This window comes from Lepidochelys olivacea (genome assembly GCF_965140295.1).
Source record: "Lepidochelys olivacea isolate rLepOli2 genome assembly, chromosome: 1".
Taxonomy (NCBI): Eukaryota; Metazoa; Chordata; order Testudines; family Cheloniidae; genus Lepidochelys; species Lepidochelys olivacea.
Window position 1 is genome coordinate 282039022 of NC_140411.1, and position 13981 is coordinate 282053002.

Genomic DNA, 13981 nt, shown 5'->3' on the forward strand with positions numbered 1-13981 from the left:
GCGGAATCATTAACATAGAATTTGAATGATGACAGTTAAGAGGTGGTTATAAACACACACATACTATGTACATTGTGCATTATTTATCTGTATTAGGCCAGCAGGGCTGAATGGATAACAGGAAGTATGGTCAGTAGGATGCACCATGGCAGAATTTAGCCTGCTTGCTTTTCTTTACCAGCACAAAATTCAAGCCACACTGGATATGAATAATTGAAAACAAAAATCAGTAGGTCTCCACTTCTACCATAAACACAGTTTTGCTGAAAATAAAATTATTTCCATAAAATAAACTTTGGGGCAGATTCTGAGTTCACAGGAAGCATAAAGACAGAAGAACTTCCTTGAAATCAATGTTCTTACAGTAGTAAAAAAATACATCCGAAGCAGGCCCAGTATTTATGAAACAGTAACACAATATATATTTCAGACTAGCATTGCCAATATTGGATATGTATATTCCTGAGGGTTTCATCACATGACCATAATCTTTAATTAAAAATAGATTTTTAATTCCTGGAGAGCACAGGACCATCCTGGAGAGTTGGCAACCCTATTTAGGACCCAATCCTGAAGTCCCATAGAGGCAAAACTCTGCTTTACTGGGAGTTTTAAATGTGAAACATTTGACTATAGGATTAAGCCCTAAGTAGAATTTCTTCATCATTTGGATGGGCTAATAATAGAAACTCAGCTCAGTTTTGTTCTTCATTATAAATTCAAATATGAAATGTGCATTTCATGTTTAAGGTGATACACAGTGTTTGCTATATAGAGATCGTACACAAATATCAGGAGTCATTCACTATTACACTTAGTCCCTTCTGCGCAGAAAGGACTAAGTGTTGGCAAAGGCTCTTTCCCCTCTCAGGCCCATGACTCCAATACCATTTATAAAAAGACAGACTAGTTCAGACCCTTGTTGGTCTTAGGCCATAGCACAAAACTTCTGATCCTCTTTATAGACACCATTCTGATTTGTTCAAATATAAATGTCTAGATATCAAGATAAAAGAAGAGCCAGTCCCCTTGTGTCCATAGAATATAAGTTTTTCCAGGACTGTAAGGAGGAGAAGTATCGTTGGGGCACAGAGAAATCTATCTCAGAGTCCTAGGAAAGAGAGTACCTTCTTCCTAGTCCAGGAAGTCAAATTCTGGATTACTATACACCTGGAAGAAAAATAAAATGGTCCCAAAAATGTATATCAAGCCAAATTTTCTTCTCACACTCAGGTAACTCCACTGACTTAAAAAGGAGTTACTCCTAACTTACTTTGCTGTAACTGAGAACAGTATTTACCTTTTTGTATAAGCCAGTCAGTCTACATGGTCTCCTAGTTTACACAAAACTATTTATTTTTTGCATTCTTTGTTTTTGCTCATCAGCTAATGCTTCTTCACCACAACACAGAAACATCAAGATAAGAAAAAAAAATTGCATGAGCTCATCATTAGTGGGAAACAAGAAGCAATGAAGATAACAGGCCTAATCATAGTGATTTCTTTACTAAATTCCTTGAAGGGGAAGTTACACAGTGGTCTCAGAGCTTTGCAACAAAGTATACAGTGTGTCATATTGAATCAAATTTGCCCTCCAGATGTCTGTTGAGTTGCACCAGGGATAAATTTGGCCTATCTTTCAGCCAATGTATAAACCAGAAAACAAAACAAAACAAAAAAAATTGCATGTCTGGGAAAATAATCAAAATATTGATTCATGCTATCTTAAGTACCTTCCATGCACAAGGGAGTAAAGGGATGGGAAATGTAATTATTCAGATGTACCCACAATGGATTGCCATAGTTGGATGTCAAGTTGCTGGTTTTGATTCAGTTTCTAGTGAAGAGGGTCTACATCATACTATGATGCTAGAGAGATAGAAATTGCAATAGTGGATCTGACTCAAGGTATCTGACAGGATCAAATACTTCAGAGGAGGGTGCATGAAACCCTGCAGGAATTAGATGTAGTATAATCTGTCCTCCACGGGAGACTCCTCTTAACATCTAGTAATTGGAGATTGGTTCATGCCCTGAACATGAACAGTTTTCTCTCTCTTCTAAAACTTTCTCTTGGTATTTACTAACATAACTTTAGATATTCTTATTATCTATATAAATGTCCAATGGCTTTTGGAATTTTGCTATGTTCTTGGTCTCAATGGCATCATGCAACAATGAGTTGGACCTATCACCCTGCCAATTAAGGATCACAATAAGGTGATTGGGGCTAGTCAAACAATTTCCCTCAAAACTTTTTTTCCATAGAAAATTGGGTTTTCATCCCAATGAAAATGTTTGCGGCAAACCTTGTCTTTCCTCAAAAGCTGTTCAGTTCCCCCTTGACGAAAACTGAAATCTTTTCGGTTTTCAAGTTTTTGAAACAATTGGAAGTTTTCTGTAGAAACACAGCCCATTTCCTGACCAGCTTCCCTGTTGACTTCCACTGGGAAGGTTCTTGGGAGACCGAGGACAGTAGGGAGCTCACAGTAAGGCCCCTGCTCCAATTAGTTAGCTGGGGTGATTCTTCAAGATTTTGAACTGGTTGTGCACAATTGTTTCTGTTTAAGACTAACAGAAACAGTAGGCTCGGGACCCAAGGTAGAGAGGCCCATGATGGTTGTTGGGGGGGGGTCTTTACACACTTTGTTAAGAGCCTATCATAAATACAGCATCCCACGAAGAGGAAAAAAACTTTTTGGACCACCATTTCTATTGTCTCTCTGATACGGAAGAGTAAAGCCTGTGCTTAGCTATGCTACCTGCTTTAAATTCTAGTTTTTCCTGCAAAATCCTCATGGTACTTCTGGTTCACTGTTGATATCTGAAAAAAAAACAAAACAAAACAGAAGTCTCATTGCAACTGATGGTATTGGTGATGTCATGGAATGAAGAATTTGGTGTTACTTCCAAGTTAACGAGGAAATACCAAGAGGTTTTCATAGAGGGATTTTAATTTATCAGTGGGTCACCAGAGAAGGATGTAAGAAAAGTAAGGAGTACTGGTTATGAGAGCAGGAGGGAGATGGGAAAGAGGAATCATGGACAGACGTTCATATTTTCATGTGTGTTATTACACTTTATGACCTTTGTTCTTTGAGACAAGTCTGCAAATTCTAACAGCTTTGAAGCACACTTGCAATGAACAAGTTTCAAGTGAGAGTTCATTAGTTGGACTATCCCTTACTTCAGAAAATAGTTGGTGTTTATATAGAAACACCTTATAACTACGCCTTACTTTTGGTGTCCAGAGAATTTGGTAAGTCTATTGGCAAGGAAAAAGGGTTCTGAAAAAATACTTGGGATTAGTTAGGAAGACCAGTCATTTTTCTCAACCCACTTAAACAACACTCAGGAAGCAACACTTCGGCATTGCTAACTGCATAAAAACATGTAGATATTTATATATGTTTATAAGATTAATAAATGCATTATAGTGAAGATAAAATGTCTGTGAGCTAAATCCTCCATTTGTTCCATTGGTCAACTCCATGGACTATAATGGAATTTTGCCTGGACTCCCAGTACTCCATTAGAGTCACCAGAGTTTTTCCTGCAAGAGAACTGAATAAGGATTCCAGATTTTGTTCTTCTGTTCCTGAATCAATGGGCTACAGAATACTGTTAAAAAGAAAGTGGAAGAGTTGCCAAACAGGAACATATTCAGCTCTGGTATAAGCAGGCATGACTTCACTGAACTTAAGAGGCAATATTCTCAAGACCGTTTAGCTTTGGGTTCTTTGATTTTAGGGCCAAAAGTACCAAACTCACAAAAGCACAATTTACAGAAGCCTGGGGGCAGCTCTAAGTTGTAGCAATTGCTACTGATCCCAAAGGGACCATTCCAATAACTGGGGAATCACTGGGGCATAGTGGCCCACTGGCTATCCTGCCTTCTCCTGGGTATTTCACCTATGACAGTGTCAGAGCTAGTGGGCTGGAGTAGACCTGCTTTGAAAGCTCTATGCCTTTTGAGGATTCCTCTTAAAGTATGAGAATCCCCAGGGCCTCTAATAAGGTGATTTTACATCTTTGGTGAGTCACTTTGCATTTCTGGAGAGGCCAAGATAGTTGTAATAGGGAAGAGTTTGGCCCAAAGGTTGATTTTATCCAAAGTTTCCAAAGTCACTTGATACAAAATGTTAAAATCTGTAATTTGAAAGATATACACTCTGATCATGCAATAGGATCCCAATGAAGTCCAATGGACTTTGTGCCAGCATAATTGTGTAATTGGATGGATCCTAGTGTGTAATTGAGATCCTAGTAGATAATTCCCTTTAATCAAAATTTTACTGATAACTTATAACACATTGTGTGATTATCAAGATTGGAAGATGCTATTAAAAAAGCAATGCCTGAACGCTCAGCTAAGTAAGAATGGTGATTGCTACCTGGCAGACATTTAGAGTTCATTGCTAAAAGTACTTGAAGTGGATTTGTGAAGCCCATTCAGTCCCAACATGCCCTTTATAGATTTTTCTGAAATATGCCTTGACATAGTTTTGTTCCCTTTGTGCTTTCTACTTTATATTTACCTCACAGGAAACTTTATTCTATTCCATGTTCTTAGTTACGTATCTTATTGTTGATCACTGGTATATGTTGGTAAGCTGTTTAGTAGCAATCCAGGTTCAAACACAGGCAGATGTGAATGCCAGTCCTGGAAACCACAGTTCAAATAGGAACTTCAGCTCTCAGATCCCAAAACATTTGCCAGTCCTCATTTCAATTAGAATGAGTTATCTACGAGAACAGATTTAAGCATTGGTGACTTATTTAACTCCCAGACACATTCATGAGAAGTAGTTCATATGCCCAAAAGAAGCTACACATGACTGAGACACACATGATTAAGAACAGAGATGGAAACTAATATTTATCATCCTAATGAACACACTCCTACTGCAATCAAGATTCATTTTCAACAGTATCTGTGGGAGAAAGTGTTGGGGGAGTAAGAAAATAATTCTTTTTCCAATCTCCATCTCTCCTCCCCTTTCTTACAAATTGCAAAAGGTTGTATCGAATTTTTTGTACTGAAAATAAAACAGGCTTTAGGCAAAACAAGAGCCAGAGCTAAGGTCACAGATGGACTGAAAGAAAGACTTAGCTTCACTGGGACACCCCCTCTACAAATAGAAAAACAATACTAAGCTTTTGTAAGTGTATTATTTTCATACGGGACAGAGCAGGACATATTGCTTTTCATTCACTTTTAGACTTTCACTTGTTTTGTGAACTTTTATTGGCATTTTCTCAGCTTTGTAGGTTTTTGTCGGTCATTTGACCTGTGAATTATCTCAAATTCTAGAAGCTCTCCCTCCAAAACACACACACACACACACACACACACACACACACACACACACACACACACACACACACACACACACACACACACACAAGAAAGCTCTATCGGAATGAAGTCCTTGAAATGTAAGCAAGAAAAAGTGGTATGAATAATGTGCGACATGCATCAAAAGTCTTGCAAATAACTTCAGACTATGAAAATACCTTTTAACAGTTAGAAGGAATGGTACATACTATGGTATTTTAATCAGAAGTTGTATCAAGCTTGTAACAATATAGGGAATCTAACGTTTCTCTTGTGCTATGACTTCCAAGGGGAGAATGTCACCCAAGTGTCTCTGGATCTCTGGGCTGTAGTAGGCAGAGGTACCTGTGTATAGTCTACTAAGAATAAACTACAGTTGGATATATAAAGCCATTTATTTCAGTTCATATTATTTCAAACATTTACTAATTCAAGAGGCATTGAAACAAAGCTAAAATTAGTAGTGAATGTCACTACTGACAACATCTGTTTTCAGATGAAGAAGTTAGAAGTAATGAATACAGTTTTAATAATAAGTTAACTTCTGATTAAATTTAAAATATTACCCCGGGAAAGAAGTACATAGAGAAATTTTAACCTCAAAACTTCCCTAATCAAAGGCATTCAACATGTGAATTGTAGGATACAAAAGAGCGTGAACTGGCATTTATTTACCATTATTTAAATACATAAAAGTTTTCATTAAAAAAAAAAAAGTATTTTTTGATACTAGTAACCACTTGAATCTTTATTTCCTCTATGGTAATTCAATTAATTAAACATAATTTTGAGTGTCTGGACATAATTAACTTTTATGAATATAATCAATATTAATAATATAAAGTGTCAGGATTGTGGAATTCATTTATGGTTTCGAAAATATGAATATTCAGAAAACATGGGACTGAATAAAAAGATCATTACTCATAATTCAATTACAACTAACTTCAAAACACTCTTACATTCAGTACAAGAACTCAAAATGACAGACTGAGGAAGCAATTTGATTGGCTAATGAAGATTCTGAGCTGTGTAATAATTGAATTGGATGGAATCACTAGCTAAAACAATACAGCAGACATTTTATAAACACAACTGTTCATAACTTCATGTATCTAGTTTCCATGGATTGAGACATACATATGTGAAACCAATGATACATGCTGCTGTACCCATCAATACTGTATATGAAAACAGAGGTTAAACCAAAGATAGAAAACCTTGCCTAGAAGGGATATGAACAGTGGTACACAAAAGCTCAAAGGCAGATGCCACAGCATATTTTTTTTATGATGCAAGACTGCTCAGGATCATCTATGGATAATGAACCATGACAACTCTGAATTTGATGAAGCATAAGTCGATAGTGAAAGAAGGCAAAGGAATGCAAGAAATATTTGAACAGTCAGCAAATGCATACAGACTGTTTTTTGCTTATCCTTGCAATCTGAAATAGCAACACAGGAGCCATAAAAATATGCCTCCACTAATTTGACATATCCCTGAAGTCCGAAAAAGCCATTTTTAGAAAAAAATTAATTTTCTCTATCGAAAAGTATCTTGCACTAAAACATTTCACAAGCTATACAACATCCACAAGGATACCAAACATTTTTTGGTGTGTTTAAAATACCTTATATGATCGGCATCAATGCAGTTTTCTATTCACAGGGAAATCTTGAGTGACATATGTACCGGTCAGGTTCTAGATTCTTCACTGCTCAAGCTCCCTTTTCTTTTTCACTTTAAAAAGAGAAAGTGAGAGAGATTCCATTTAAACACTGTCTGGCACGTCTCTACTTGCATTTGCTATTATCTCTTTGCCCACAACCAACTGCTGTTTAGAACACACATTAATTATTCTTGGTTTGTTCTATCCCCTTCAATTCTTGATTTTGAGAGGTTGAGAGGCAGCAAAGGAGAATCAATCATAAGATCTACAAAAATGAACCTTGGATGAAGAAATTTTTTCCTTCTGTATGTTGTCACTCTTTATCATTGACACGTGGGGTTTTATTTATTTACTTTGTTAATGTGACCATATTTTTTGTTTTCTGCACTTTTTAAAACTGAGGCAAATGTGGTGAATTTGCCATTCTAGTGCTGTCACCCCAATGAGATACTTGTATGCCAGCTGATAAACACGTGAGAGAATGATTCCATAGTTTTAACTTCTTGATCATTCATTCATCTTGCTGCCTGTTTGAGATTAAAGGCCATAATACATAACCATAATTATGTGAATCTTTATCACTCTCACCACAACGCTTTGCCGATATGGACTTTAGAAAAGTCATGGAAACTTGTGGCAACTGAAGACAGGAAACCCAGGTATCCTTACTTTAGTCAGTATTGAGTAAACTCTTTACTGTAAAATGTGACGATAAAAGAATTCACTCTGCAGAAACCACACTTTGTTTTGGGCCACAGCCACAGGTTTTACTCAGTTAATATAGCTAATGAATTCAGTTGATTACCGTGGGAGTTTTGGCTGGTAAAGATTATGGAGACTGATTTATAGTCTACTGAAATAAATCAAGAGACTCCAGTTGATTTTAATAGGCTTTGGATCAGTCTTTATAGAATTTGGCCCTCTAAGCAGACAGCTTTTCCAATCTGCTCTATAAACACAGTTCACCCAGTATGGAAAGTCTTCCTTTGGTCAGCTTTATCAACAACGAAAACAACGACAACAACATGTTATGTTGGAAGGAGTTAATGACTGAGAGCAAGCAGGTCTTTTGAGCGGTAGGCAATCATAGACCTCATTAAAGCTTATGGGCGGGTGAGCCACACTTCATTCATACAAATGGAAGGAGCAGTTAAGCTCATTTATGGAATAGGATACATGAAAAACCAGAAGCCCCCACCCCTGGCACTTTGCCACGAGGGAAGACTGGAGCAAGAACTCAGGGAGAATTAGAGGGTTTTCCCTGGGACTGACTGTGAACACAAGGCCTGGGAGGTTGTTTGGTTGCAGCTGTGTTTTTCTGTGTGGGGTGTGGGTGACAAAGGCAGAAAAGAAGGCATGAGTGAGGGTGGAAAGGAGGCTTGGAAGTTATAAGCAAGAAAACTCCCTGCTGTTGCTTATTCCGGTTGGGGTCAGGAAAACAGGACTTTACTCATCATCAGTTTCTCCTCCTAATGAAACAACCAAGCAAGGCCCTGAATATTGGCTAACCCATTTGGACAAAGGTGCAGCAGTAACAAAGATAAGTTTAATTTTTTTCCACAGGCTTGGCTACTCCTAAATTTCCACCCACAGCTTACATCCTACCTCAGGTGGGGTAAACGAGTCACCTCCCCTAGTGATTTAGTAGAAACAGTTCCCCCCAGATCAATATCTTCTGAAGATGGTGGGGTGTTTCATGCAAAATTTCTGTTACAGGTCCCTTGATACAAGTCCACATTAGGGTGTTGCAGCCAAAGAGCTAAATAGCCTTTCTGCATATTATTAACATTAGAGTTGTGACTATAGGCCCCTGTGTTAGTGCTGTACAAACGCATAATGAAAGATAGTCGCTGACCTGAAAATGTTACAAATCTAAATAGACAAGGCAGTCAAAGGACAGGAGAAATGATGTGTCCTACTCATTTTTCAGATGGAGAACTGAGGCACAGAAAAGTAAGTGACTTTTTCACATTATTGTGAAGTTCAGGCTTTTTCCATATTCTTAAGGTCTTGGAAACAATTATAGCAGATGACATTACATGCACTTTCTTAAAGATCACTAAAACCACAGTATTAAATTTAAAATTGCAGAGAAAAACAGGAGATATTGTACTTAAGAGATATTGCTAAATACTTTCTAAATATTTTCAATAGCTTTAGATTATTTTCTTCAGCTCCTCGATTAGACACTTGAAAATATCCTCTTTTCTTCTGTGCCAGCAGGAATTTCAAAGGAACAGTTTAGTATTTAAAAAAAAAAAAGGGATAAAATATATGCAAACATGGCTAATGAGACAAAATGCAGCAGGAAAACCAAGCAAATGTTTTTGGTATCCTACTACATTATGAAACACAGCAGCAATAGAAGATTTTAAATGCTTTGTTCTCATAATACTTCTCACTCTCAGTACTCAGTTATTTGCAGGATGCATATAGAACACCTGAATATAGTCCCTAAATTTCTATCCAATACTGCATCTAACAGCCCTTTGATGGGCTACGTAGCAAACTGGAAGTTGTTGCCCGATACCAATGGTTCTTTATGGAAAAAGTTCTGACAAACATTTGTATAAATACAAATCACATTCAGAAATATTTTCCATTTGTATTTTGTATCCAAATTTTCAGATTCATTCATACCTGTTCAAGCTAGTGGCTTAGGCAGCCCATTTAAAAAAAAAATTGAACTAGCCTTTCTGCATTGAGGTCCTGGTCCTCAGACAGCTTCCCAACATAATTAGTGTCTTTTTTCAAGGGCAGGGGGGAGAAAGAGAGAGAAATCATCATGAATGGGTAGGAAAAGGCTCTCTTATCTAGAAAGCTCTGATCATCTAGTACAGGATGGTACTAGCAGCACTGGAAGATGTAGGTAAAATCAAATATTACGTTTAAACTTTGTCTAGAAAAAAAATCAGTCCAAAAAAACCCCCCAAAACAACAATGTTGACTGGCGATTTCCATAGTTTGAAACAAAATGTTTGCTACCAGTTGATTACAGTAGACTTCATTATCCAGACCCAAGAAGTGCAGTTCAGTGCTTACTCCCTTTTAGAAGGGCACAGAGGTCAGTGCATTCCTTTGTTTTGCTTGCATATGAAGACTGCAGTGTTTATTTAAATCTGAAGATGTTTGAGAATTTTTTTAAGACCATTATGGTTTCAGTTGCATTGTAAAGACTAGAATAAATTGATGTGTGTTAGCCTGAGTAACTTCCCAACATCTCTAACACAGTCAATGTAGCTTGAGAGAGATATTTTACAAAAGTTGAATTTTTTCTGCAAGAGGAAAATATTCTCTGTAGACTTCCAAAAAAGAAGTCTGGTGAACCACATGATGAGCTCATGCCAACATGATGTAATGCTAGCCAAACTAACATGTCTGAATGCTTACAAAAATATGTTTATGTTACTGTAGTGTCCGGAGGAAAATTTGGTGCAACAGATTATTTGATATCTGCCAACTGGTGCCGAGATACTGAATGAGACATTCCTAGTTTGTTCAACAACTGAACTGGCTGAAAAACAAGAATTCTATTTAGCCAAAAAAAATTCCACAAAAAGTTTCAGTTTTGATGAATCTACATTTTCCAACAAAAAATGTTTCATTGGGGGAAAAAAAATCCAGACTGGTTTCATTCAACAGCTAGTGGTTGAACTTGTGTATCCTATATATTTCCTCAGTAGACACAAAAAACCGAACTCCTATGGGCCAAAGCCGGGGTGCTGGAACAATTTTTATAGTGGGAGTGCTAAGACCCATGGAACCAAATTGTAAACCCTGTATATAATGGAAACCAATTCAAGCCACAGGGTGCATAGGCAACACCTATGCCCACAATGGCAACAACTCCATCAAATGAGCCAGCAAAGTTAGTTTATTTCGATGATGCCATAAGGGCATGGTGCCTTACAAACAATACAGAGCCCATAAACTGCAACCTTCTTGGAGCAGGTAAGACCAAAAAAAGCTAACAAAGGATGGGGATAAATACTGGGATGATAAGAGACTGGGAAGACAAGGGCTACAGTAATGATTATGCAGCTACTGAAGTTAGTAAATGAATGCATCTTGAGGGTTACAAAGCTTTGAGGGTTTTATGTGGCTTTTTATTTCTAAAATATACACACAAGGGAAAAATTGGGTCTCACCAAAGACTGGAGCAAAGCAAGGAGCTTATGATTTGACCCGATATTTATACCTCCTTTAAACTTTTCAATCCTTTCTCAAATCAGATTTTAATCCTATACAATGTGTTGCATTGTTCCTTTTTTTAGTTCAAGATGTTAGAGCCATAAAAATGCCGAATAATTTCAGGAAGCATCATTAATCTACAAGTAAAATTCAAATACTATTATAATTCTAAAAGATACTAAGTTATTTCAACTTTTATCTGATTGCCTACTGTACTTCTATCTCCTGCATCATAATAGCATTTATTTTAGTCTGAGGCAGGTTAAAACTTATCTCTGTTCAGCAATGGGGACAAGAATCTCTAAGAAGTCTGGCATCTGTTCCTATACGGTAAGATCGTTCAGTCAGCCTTGACCTAAATGCACTAGGTGACACATGCAGCTATTTCGATGATCACATTATGTTGTGTTATGATTCAGTTACACTACAATTTTTAAGCTACTCCACACTAAATTGGGGAAAATATAAAAAGTTTATTACATGATTCTCCTGTCTAAATGAAAATCACAAAACATATAAATAATAAGGGCTTGGATAGTATATAACAGATCCTCCTTGCCCTTCTATTTGATGCTTTGGACAACTGCCCAGGTTTCAGCAAAATCCGGCTTATGTCACTGTATGCTTTTTCCAGAGCTTTCGTACACAGCTTGTACAATAATAGCTAGGATATTAACGAACATTTAGATGCTACAAAACTTGATATACACTCTATAGCCAAAAGCTGTCTCCACATTTTTTTTTTTTTTTTTTTGCAATTAATTCTACTAACAATGTTAATGGGATGTTGTGTAGCGGTAATAGAGACCATCTTCACAATGGACCCCACAAATAATGCAGTGGGGAAACATTTGTCAGTATTGTCATTTCTGCCCTAGAACTGCACAGTTGGAAATTATATTCTCTCGATGTAAAAATGATCAATGGAAGATTTCTGGTATAGTTTTTGTATTCCATAGACTAAGTGTTTTGCAATAATTTGTATTGAAACAAAGGGCCAAGTCTGTATTTTTATAGAATTTGAAAGCTTAGTAGAGTACTGTACGTATGAAAGATCCTATCCAGCGTGGCAAGGCTTGAGCGTAGACTACATTTTATATCTGAACAAAGGCAGATATGTAAATTGATGCCTGATCAATCAAGGGATTGGGCAAGGCTGTGCAAGCATGGGGAGAAGAATGCATTTTGCACCAATCATGAACTGAAAATAGGGGAGAAACATGCACATTCACTTGTGCCAAATTACTTTTATGGCTTTAAATTGAGGATGCTTCGGAGAATTCCTTTCCATTACTTGGCAAAAATTATTGCAGGATACCAGAGTGCCAATACCAGGAGTACTGAGTCCCCTTGCCAAAACAGAAGATCAGAAAGAACTGCATAAACACATATAACCCTATTCTGGAGATGAAATAACTCTGGACCAGCCAAGTAACAACCATCTTGGAATTACATTCTGCAGGATATTTTCACCAACCCACCCTCTTTTCCTGCAACTAAGGATGTATTCCGATAAGGGATGAGAGACCATAAATAATCTTTTTTACATACAGATGTTGCATCTGCTTATATAGAGACAACTTTAGCACAGATTCTGCCAGCTTGGTGGCGTGACTAACTCTTAGTAAAGCCAGTGCTGCACATGAAGGGCTGCCATGCAATAGGGCTGATCCTGTTCTCCTTGGCAGCCGCTAAAAGTATGTGTTATTCATATAAATTGTATTAGGTATAGTTTATAAGAACATCTATAAGAATCATGACCTGAAAGTTCTCTTGCCAACATCTGTGTGTTACCACCTTTCAACATTACCCAGCTGATCCTCATATGTTGTTCTAGGCCATTTGTCTTTTCTGTGACTGATGTTCTCCGCTCAGTAGAAAACTTGTACAATACCTTGTGTGTTAAGGCCATGGAAGCCATCCTTGTTTCCAAGAAAATATTTGCCTGCTTCTTAACTTCCAGTATATCTACCAGGACAACATGTAAATGAGTCTTTGTGCAAAATTCTTAACTCACTTGCATGTTATTAATTTAACTGATTACTTTTCACGATGTGTGTGGCCCTCTTTCTCTATTTCCTTCTCAAGATTCATAGGACAATAAAGTGTATATAGTTTTTTAGAAAAGTGTCAGTGTTGTGAAAGTGAGATTATAAAATTGTATCAGCATGAGTCCCCCAATTATATAGCTTTTCAATATTGTCACATAGATTATAACACTTCTAGAAAGTCTGCTAGTGCCCCTTCTGCATTCACCATCAAATTCTGAAGAGGCCTGTTGGCCACAACAGACACACACACAAGCTATGTGTCAGCAAGTAACCAGAATCAGATGGAATCCCCGAATTTGGATCTCTCCTACTCCTTAGGATATTTTTAGTTTTAAACTATAATTCAAGTTATTAACTTTGATTTTCTTCTATTGCTAGCTTAGAATACACAGAGAGCTTCTTGCTTAGATGTCCCATAAGCTTTATCCCCATGCACAAATGCTGGAATACACAGTAATAAATAAATCTGTAGATCACTACACAATAAGCACATGAATTTTAAACCATTTCTTTATAATGCAGCAGGTCCTGTCCGTAAGTCTACATTCTGACCTCCCTCGCCAACCCAATTCCATACCGATCAACTCATTTACTTGCTGCTAAAGCACAATACCTCAAGCTTAAACTATGAGCGTGACCTTCAATTTATGAAAGACTTCAAAAAAACATGATCAATCTGCTGGTATAAGACCCCTGTGCTGATGGGGGAAAAAAACCTTGCTTATTTTT

The 13981-nt window shown here is 37.2% G+C and overlaps 1 protein-coding gene across 3 annotated transcripts in view; it reads right to left on the reverse strand.

Moving 5' to 3' along the window:
* Positions 1-13981, reverse strand: part of SYT1 (synaptotagmin 1) — a 507893-nt gene that overhangs the window by 392657 nt on the left and 101255 nt on the right. For 2 of the 3 annotated variants that reach the window (XM_084617797.1, XM_084617796.1), the window contains exon 2: positions 6972-7081. The exons of the other annotated variant lie outside the window; for it this stretch is intronic. The gene's annotated coding sequence lies outside the window, so the exon portion shown is untranslated. The remainder of the gene's footprint in view (positions 1-6971; positions 7082-13981) is intronic. 3 annotated transcript variants of the gene reach the window in all.